Source organism: Glossina fuscipes, unplaced genomic scaffold (assembly GCF_014805625.2).
Source record: "Glossina fuscipes isolate IAEA_lab_2018 unplaced genomic scaffold, Yale_Gfus_2 28, whole genome shotgun sequence".
In the NCBI taxonomy this organism is placed as follows: domain Eukaryota; kingdom Metazoa; phylum Arthropoda; class Insecta; order Diptera; family Glossinidae; genus Glossina; species Glossina fuscipes.
This window is the reverse complement of record NW_023998423.1, coordinates 9712181-9720387: the sequence shown is the minus strand read 5'-3', so window position 1 is coordinate 9720387 and position 8207 is coordinate 9712181. Positions and strand designations below refer to the sequence as shown.

At 30.5% G+C, this 8207-nt stretch overlaps 1 long non-coding RNA gene across 1 annotated transcript in view; it reads right to left on the bottom strand.

The window, feature by feature from the left end:
* The window catches only part of LOC119636719, a 12741-nt gene extending 5881 nt beyond the window's left edge, over positions 1–6860 (bottom strand). Inside the window, exon 1 of the long non-coding RNA XR_005247170.1 lies at positions 6626–6860. This is a non-coding gene — a long non-coding RNA (uncharacterized LOC119636719). The remainder of the gene's footprint in view (positions 1–6625) is intronic.
* Positions 6861–8207: the final 1347 nt, after the last annotated feature.

Below are 8207 nucleotides of genomic sequence, written 5' to 3'. Positions count from 1 at the left end.
ATATATATAAGTAACTCGTTCTGCTTGTATTTATATAACATGCAATACCGTGTTATAGGAGGGCCTAGTGTATAAAAAATTACAAAATTTGTTTTTGTTTGCTTTGCTGACATGACGACGATGGTTTTTTCACCTGTGGAAATTACTTAAACTTAATCCTGCATTTAAGAATTTTATTTTGCGTAAGAAAAGGGAAGAGTTTCCACTAAATCTATGAATGGTTAATAATTAGATATAGAAATACAGCAACTTTGTATGCGTTTTAAAACAAATCTTAAATGCCTTGCGCTGATCTTTGGAGCTTAGTTCATCAAAGGTGTTTTTGGAATAATCCCATTAAAGAAAATTTTAAAGGTTTGGCTATGGTTAACACTACTCTTTCGCAGTTTCGTATTGTAAAGATTTCTTAAATATTTTTTGATTTGCTCTGAATGGATCTATCTATCGGGACGATTTTCCAATTCCCGAATGGCCCAAATTTTAATTTCTATCCCTAATAATTAAGTGAATAAAAAAGACGTACGGAGGGATATGGCTAAATTAAATTAAAATCTTATGGGCTGAATATGATATATGCACAGCTATTGTGTGTGCACAAAACTAGTAGAAGACATAGCATATATTTCGTTACTCGTCATAAAATCTTATGATCGCTGAAAAGTTTGCTAAATAGAATTTGTTTACATAATTGTTCGGCTTGTTAATGAAAATATGTATGCAGTAGAGATAAAACTTGGACATCGAAATACATTGCAGCAACAATGTATGATGTTTGCAAGCACGAGGTACAATGCATTTTAGGAAACCTTCAGTACATATTCTACAGTTAACCCTTATCTTCAGCAACGCAGTAAACGTTGGCTTACGTAACTAATTTTTCTGAGTATGAGTATCAAAATTACATAAATTTAATATAGAAAGAAACAATTCTCGTAATAAATTTGCCTAATGGAGATGTAGCGTGAACTTTTAAGTGATAAATACAAATTATATAGAAAAAAACTAGGTCGGATTTATCAGATTTTTATGCCTCTTACATGTTACTTACAAGCCTTACAAAAGGGATCGTCACGAATGGTAGTATCAATGTAAACCAGTAAGAAAGTCGTATTCGACGGGGGCCGAGTCTAACATACCCACCACTATGCTTTTCGCTTTCTACTCTTCAAGTTCTTTCATTTGATACCCATATCGCTGGTATTATTAAAAAAAAAGTAATCCACCATCTCGCGGTGTCTACCGTATTCATTTTAGAACTAAACCATTTTTAGGCAGATAATGTCTCTTTATTTGAGGAAAATATACAAAATATTATTATTATTATTATTATCACAAATTTTGTCAGAGAAATAAATTAGAAGACTAAATTGTTAAAAGCGCTAGCATCTAAGGCTATCGGCTTTTATTAAAAACTCTACCGCACTTGGGATTCGAAACCACGAATATACAAAACAGATGTAAATAAATACAAATAATAGAAAAAAAAACCCAAAAAAGTGAAAAAATAAAATTTCATTATTTGTGACTCTGGGTGGGCATTGTCGATTGCTTCCATTTTTGAACCTAAAGAGTAGAGTGTTTCGTGAAGGAAGCGTGAAAAATTTCAGCTCTCTAAACTTTCATAATTTCCGTGTAGCTAGCAGAAGCCAACAAATTGTTGTTAAGAAAAACGGATTTGTGCTCAGGTTAGGCTTCACAGTGGTCTTCTCCTCCTGACCAATTTGGCCCATTTTCGATACCAACCTGCGCGCAAAAAATTCCAATGTTTCTACCAAATTTGAAGTCGATATTTTCGCTCTTGCGACAAAGACTTTGCCAACAACAAAAATCACACAGACGGACAGACTTTTCTAAATCAATTCAGAATTTTACGTTGATCAAGAATATATATATATATATATACTTTGTAGCGTTGTCTTGACAAACATTTCCTTACAAAACTAATTATCAATATTGTCACAACTGTTTTTCCCATTTCCAAATTCAAACCATACGCTAGTTAACTAGTTAGGCTATCTACTTCAACGAAAAGAGCTTTCGCAGTAGATGACGTACGGACAGGCCGAGACGAAGGACATGGCTGAAACATTATTCTGCTTTGAAAGAAAACTTATTTATCAACATATTTTCCCTTCCTCAGAGATCATTCCTCGATCACGTTGACCATTAGGTGAATAACATCTTCGCTCTAAAATTGCATACAATATTTGTGAATTAATCGGAGGAATTATGAAAAGTCCACAAATTCATTTCGATTTTCTCTCGATTGTATTATAATAGAAATCAGTCTTGTACAAACTCAATACTTTTTAGACATCTAATAATGCAATAATATTTCATTTTTGTTGCAGCATATGATTTCTCCAGATTTGCTGCTCTCCTTCACTCTCTCTCTCTCTCTCTCTCTCTCTCTCTGTAGTTTTTCAATTCAATTTTAAACAGAACTCTTTATCGATTATGAAGGCATTAGTTTCTGTTTCTGTTATCTACACATAAGCTTACGCATATCAGTATCGCAATATTCGAGTGCAGTTTACAAGCTGTGCTTTTTGTGTGGTTTTTTTCTTTTTTTTTTTTTTTTCTTCTTTTCTTTTTATTTTAGTTTGTTAGTTTGTTGTCATATGGTCTGGTTTTTTTGAAAAGTTCTCTGCGACGAGGCTTTATATCGTGTCTTTTATGCATCATACACGTATGTGCCGGTTTCTATTTGCTATGTTTTCAAAAACTAATGTTTCTATGTGTCGGCGTCGGCGGCAAGTTTTATATGCCGGTTTTGCACAAGGTTTTCATTTTCCTAATTAAGACCGCATTACATTAATTGTTTTATTTATGGTTACTTTACTGTTTGTGGTAATTGTTACAAAGATTTAATGAATTGATTGAGTTTTGAAAGACATATATGTATATGTACGGATATATATATATATACATATATATATATATATATATATATAGATATATGAAAATTGAGAAAAATTTTTCAATATAAATAATAAGAATTAAGATTAAGAAAATTTAAAAAAAACAATTATAATTTTTTAGAGCAAACTGAGTCTTCTAGTATCAGAGTAAATAATAATGAGCGCAGAAGCGAATGTTTCAATGTAATCGAGCGCAAATAATCGAGACAAACAAACATTTTCAAATAATTCACTTTACCTGCATTTGCCAAAGATCATAATTTCATAAAAACTTTTGTAGTAAAAAATTTTCCACTTTTCTTTTTTGTTTTTGTTTTTTTCTCTAGTGTAAAACGAATACTTATTGATTTACTTTTTACCGTTATATCTTAAAATCACCTTCACGTTTAAGCTCTTCAAGCATAACTGAGAAGTTCAGATTACAACTCCCGAGTATTTATACGAAAATTATGAGAAAGAAAAAAAAAAACTAATTATGTGCAAAGCAACCAACATTTGAGATATATTTGCAACGCACTATCATTAACTAACACTAACACTAACGAAAATTCATATAGCCACCAAGAAGACTCACCCGACTATCCATAACTAAAAAACTACACGTATAAAATCTATGTGAATGAATTTTGTATTGGAAAGAATTTTTCTTCTTATTGAAAGCTGAAGAAGAACTTATGTTGCGTCGTTGAAGTTGTTTTTTTTTTCGCTTAATAATATAACGAAAGGAAAAGAGAAAGGGACAGAATTTCTATGATAAAAAAAAAAAAAAGTGTAAGAAAAAAGAATTTATTTATTTTCAAAATAAAAAAAAGTTTTTTTTTTTTTTTGTATGTAAAACATTGCGCTTCAGTGGTTATATTACGTATTACGCATGAATTTGCTGATGTTTAATTTTTGTTTATTTTTCTTTTTTTATTTCGTTTATTTTTTTTTTTCCATATTTCATAAATTTTGTTATTTTGTTAAAAAGTTAGGTAAACAATATGTTCTAGAAACGTTTGCATTATTTATGTTACATAATAAAAACTTGCCAACTTGCGCATTAACGTACACAAGTCGATGTGCATTCACCGATTTCATCCATCGAATTCGAAGAATTCCGTAATGAAAATGGTTAATGAACTTTAGCTAAAGTAAGATTAAAAAACGCACTATACGTTGCAGTCAATGAATTCTTCCGAGAAAAAATTAATTGAAAATTTTCCTAAAACTTTAAAAATAAAATGAAATGATGAAGTCAAGACAACAAGACTTTCATGCACAGTTTTGTTCAGATTATGACGAGTACACCTTACAATCTTGCCTGGATAACTCCCACAAATTGTCCATATTCTCGATCGAGAAAAGATGGCCATTTTGATGTTTGAAAATTTTATTCTCTTTCTACGCTGCTCTCTCCTGCGAAATGGTGGGGAATATTTAGATCTTTAGACAAAGAGGAACAGATTCAAAATCTTGCGCGTACTCCCTGCCCCTAATCAATAGACTGGCATTTGTTGCCCCTCGTGGCCCGGGATCAGTGTTTTTTGAATTTTGAAAAATTCCAAATATGTGTAGAAGTTAGAACAGGGTCGAAAAGTGATTATCATAAATTGTCGTATTCATCGTGTAGTCATGCAAAATACTTCAAATTTTTAGACACTTCGCACGTCAGCCTCAAGGTTTTTCGCCGCCTGTTTGCATGCCAAGCATTCGTTATTCCAAATTTCTCTCAGTAGCGCAATAGTTGAAATAGTCCATCTCTAACCCCTTCGCAACCTTCTCAGCAACCATTGATATGAAAATCAACCTTCTTAAAAGCAAACGCAAAAATTTCGCTAACCCGCAATCCAATTTGCTTTGGAATAAATGGGAAATAAGCTGTAATTAATATTTTGTCGCGAATTTTGTATGTATTAGCAAAACCATCGGGACAAACATGCAGTTAATTCTGGCGAACATTTTGGATATTTACGGAATCGAAAGCTATAGAAGATGAAAAACTATTGCTGTTTCTGGAAGATGTTATGCTTTCTTACACATTATTAGCATGGCTATGAACAAACCGCGCCCATTTTTTACCATCCTATATGATTAATGAATATTTGCGCCAAATTTTACCTTCCTCTCGTCAATGTTGCAATTGGGACGATTGACAAAAGTTACTCGTCAAATTGACGGGTTCTCGTAGAAAGAGTCAGATTTGCATCAAAATAGCGAAAGTGGTTACGTCCGAGCAAAAAAGAATATCCATCGATATTTGCCGCATTATATCATTCAAATCCAAACCAGATCTGAATATACCGATTTCGACTAGAGGAAAAATGTTGTCTCTATTCTCCTTCTATTTTTCTTATGGCATCTATTTGTATTTAAACTAAATGGAATGTAAAAAATTTTTTTAATTTTTCCTTTTTATCATATTTAGCAATGCATGAGGAGAGAGCAACCATTAAATATAAGTTCTATGCGTCAATGAACCAATCCTTTTCACTTCATTTAATCTTTAGCTCATTTTATCCTAAATATTTTTGTCTTTTTCGTCTCATTGACCGTTAGGCTCGTTTATGGTTTAGGCCTTACTTTCTACGAATGTTGGTGTTTTCTTCGAATACTCTTTCTCGTTTTACAAAGTTTCGGTTTACGCGATTTTTCAAAGAATGCATTCACCATGTAAATCAGCGGATGCGTGTAAGTTTTTTCCTTCTTTTTTTATTAAAGAACCAATTTTCCAAACAATGTTTCGTCATAAGCCCGGAAAAAATAAAATTGATTAAACACAAGTATATTACAACTTTGCCAATTGCATTTGCCTGCGAAGTTTATGGTCTGTCTTTGTTATTGAAATGTTGCCAGAATGGATTGTAAATACATTCACCTTATGTCTTAGATTCAATGAAATCTATCAATCAATCTATCGATTTTTAAAGGTAAGAGAGAGAGAGAGAGAGAGAGAGAGAGAGAGAGAGAAAAGAAAAAAAACCGAAAATAATACCAGAAATTTAAGGAAAAAGTCCACGAAAGCAGATTTACACATTTATCACATAAATTCTGCCACGTCTACTTATATTTGAAAGCAAACGTTTCAAATTACTTTTAAACAGTTTTCCATTTACTCGCTTTTTATTGCTACTGCTAGAGAAAAAGCGTGACAAAAAAGGAAGAATGAGAGCGATAGAGAGAGAAAGAGAGAAAGCGAGAGAAATTAATAATCAAACCCTTTCTCTATCTTATATTTGCATTTTTTTATCTTTCTTCTAAGAAGAGACTTAAAAGAAAGGATAGATTTTACAAGAAAACATTTGCATAAGAAACTTACACGCTCATACAAACATATGCCTAAGTTTATCATATCATTAAATAAGAAGATATCACGTGACCATGAAAAAACGAAATGCGTGCATGAATATATGTGACAGCAAAACAAAAAAAAAACAACAATAAAAACCATGAAAATATTAAGACGAATAGAGAGTATCTGCTACACCAATAGCAAATTTCTTATTTAGAAAAGAAAAGCCGGTTGAATCAGGTCCGACTGAAGCAAGCAATATGTCAAGCGATGAGAAAATTGTGATCAAAACAAGAGAGGAGAGAATAAAATCATAAGGAAAGAAATAAAAAGCTTTAAAATGCAAAGTAGTAACAAGTAAAATGCATTGAAAGCGTACATATATATGTACATATATATACAAATGTTATTAAAAAATTTTTTAATCAAGTACCTTTTTCGGTATAGAATTATTAATTCTTTTCTTTACTTTTCAATTAAAATTAATTGAATAGCAAAAATGTTTCAGACGAATCATTTTGAACAATTTTTTTTGCACTTACGGCACTACACACAACTTTTGCACAGAGAAACAAACACAGAGACACAGACTTTTAATGAAGATTGCAGAAATTTTTAATTTATTTAAGAAGATTTGTATTTTATTATCGAATTTCTTTTAAGATTTGCAAAAAAGGTATTAAAAATTTTTTTCTGCACTTTGTCACAATTTTTTTCTGTAATATTAATTTCCAATTATTTTTGTTTTTTATTTTGCCTGTGGCCAAATTTCCAGGTTTATGATCAATTTACAACACATTTAAATGAACTGTTTAAACTTTATTTTATTTTAAATTAAATAACTTTTGAGATTATTTGCATCGAATTTTCGCCCAATTTTCTTTTTAACAGGGAAAACACCCTCCGTTCGTTAGTTACGAGTAAAATAAGATGAAATATTTTTGGTTTTGCTTTGCTCATTGTTCTTTTTGTTTTTGCTTGTTTGTTGCTCTTTGCCATTTATGAACAGAGATGTCACAATTTTTGAATACGAATCATGCAGGGTGTTAGAAAGTGAATGTATTAAAAAAAAATCAATGGCTGTTATAATGAAACCTATGTTATGTAGTGCAGTTTAAAACATTGTCTACATTTTTTAAAACATAAAATCTTAAAATTCTGTAAACAGCTCTGTGTTTCGCGGAGGGTGTGGCAATTTGTATACTACTGTTTTTATAAAGAAAATATATGATTGGTTTTTGTTGTCGTTGAAAATGTCTCTAAACTTTTTGTAATATTTAATAAAAATAAAATAAAAATTTAATCATCTGAATATATAATATATAATAAGCTTAACATATATAATATGAATATTGAGCGTATTTGTCGTCAATTTAAATACAATATTTATATATATAATCAAAATGATTATTAATCAAACGGAAAAAAAAATTTACTTTATTTATAGAAAAGAATATATATTATATATATATATTATATTATTTCTTATATTTGTATTTTCAAGAATACTAATTAGAATTTTATTAGAATTAGAGAATTAGCTTATTCGCTTCGGTTAATTTTCTTCATAAATTAATGTATGCTTAATAACTAAAACTTGCCTAAAATGCGTATGTAAATAAAGATTACTTGTATAATAACTTTATAATCTTATTAAAAAAAGAAAACATTTAAGTTCCGAAAATGTTTGAAATTTTTTGAAGTTGTTGAAAAATAAATTCAATTAAATTGACTTCAAACAAAATTGACTTTGCTATACATTCCTTACGAAAGTAAATGTTGAGTGAGCTGAGAGAATTGTTGTATTCGATGTGAATTTTCTTGCTAAATTATTCATTTTTTTGCTGGCAACATTTCCCTATATGCTTTCATGCTGCTTACGCTGGCAACATGACACATCTCAAGCAGCTGATCTCATTTAGAACAGATGAGTTTTTCTTTTAATTCGACGTTGATTTACCTACCTTTGTGACACCCTTTGTGTCTACCTTTGATTTGTAAACAATTTCATATGT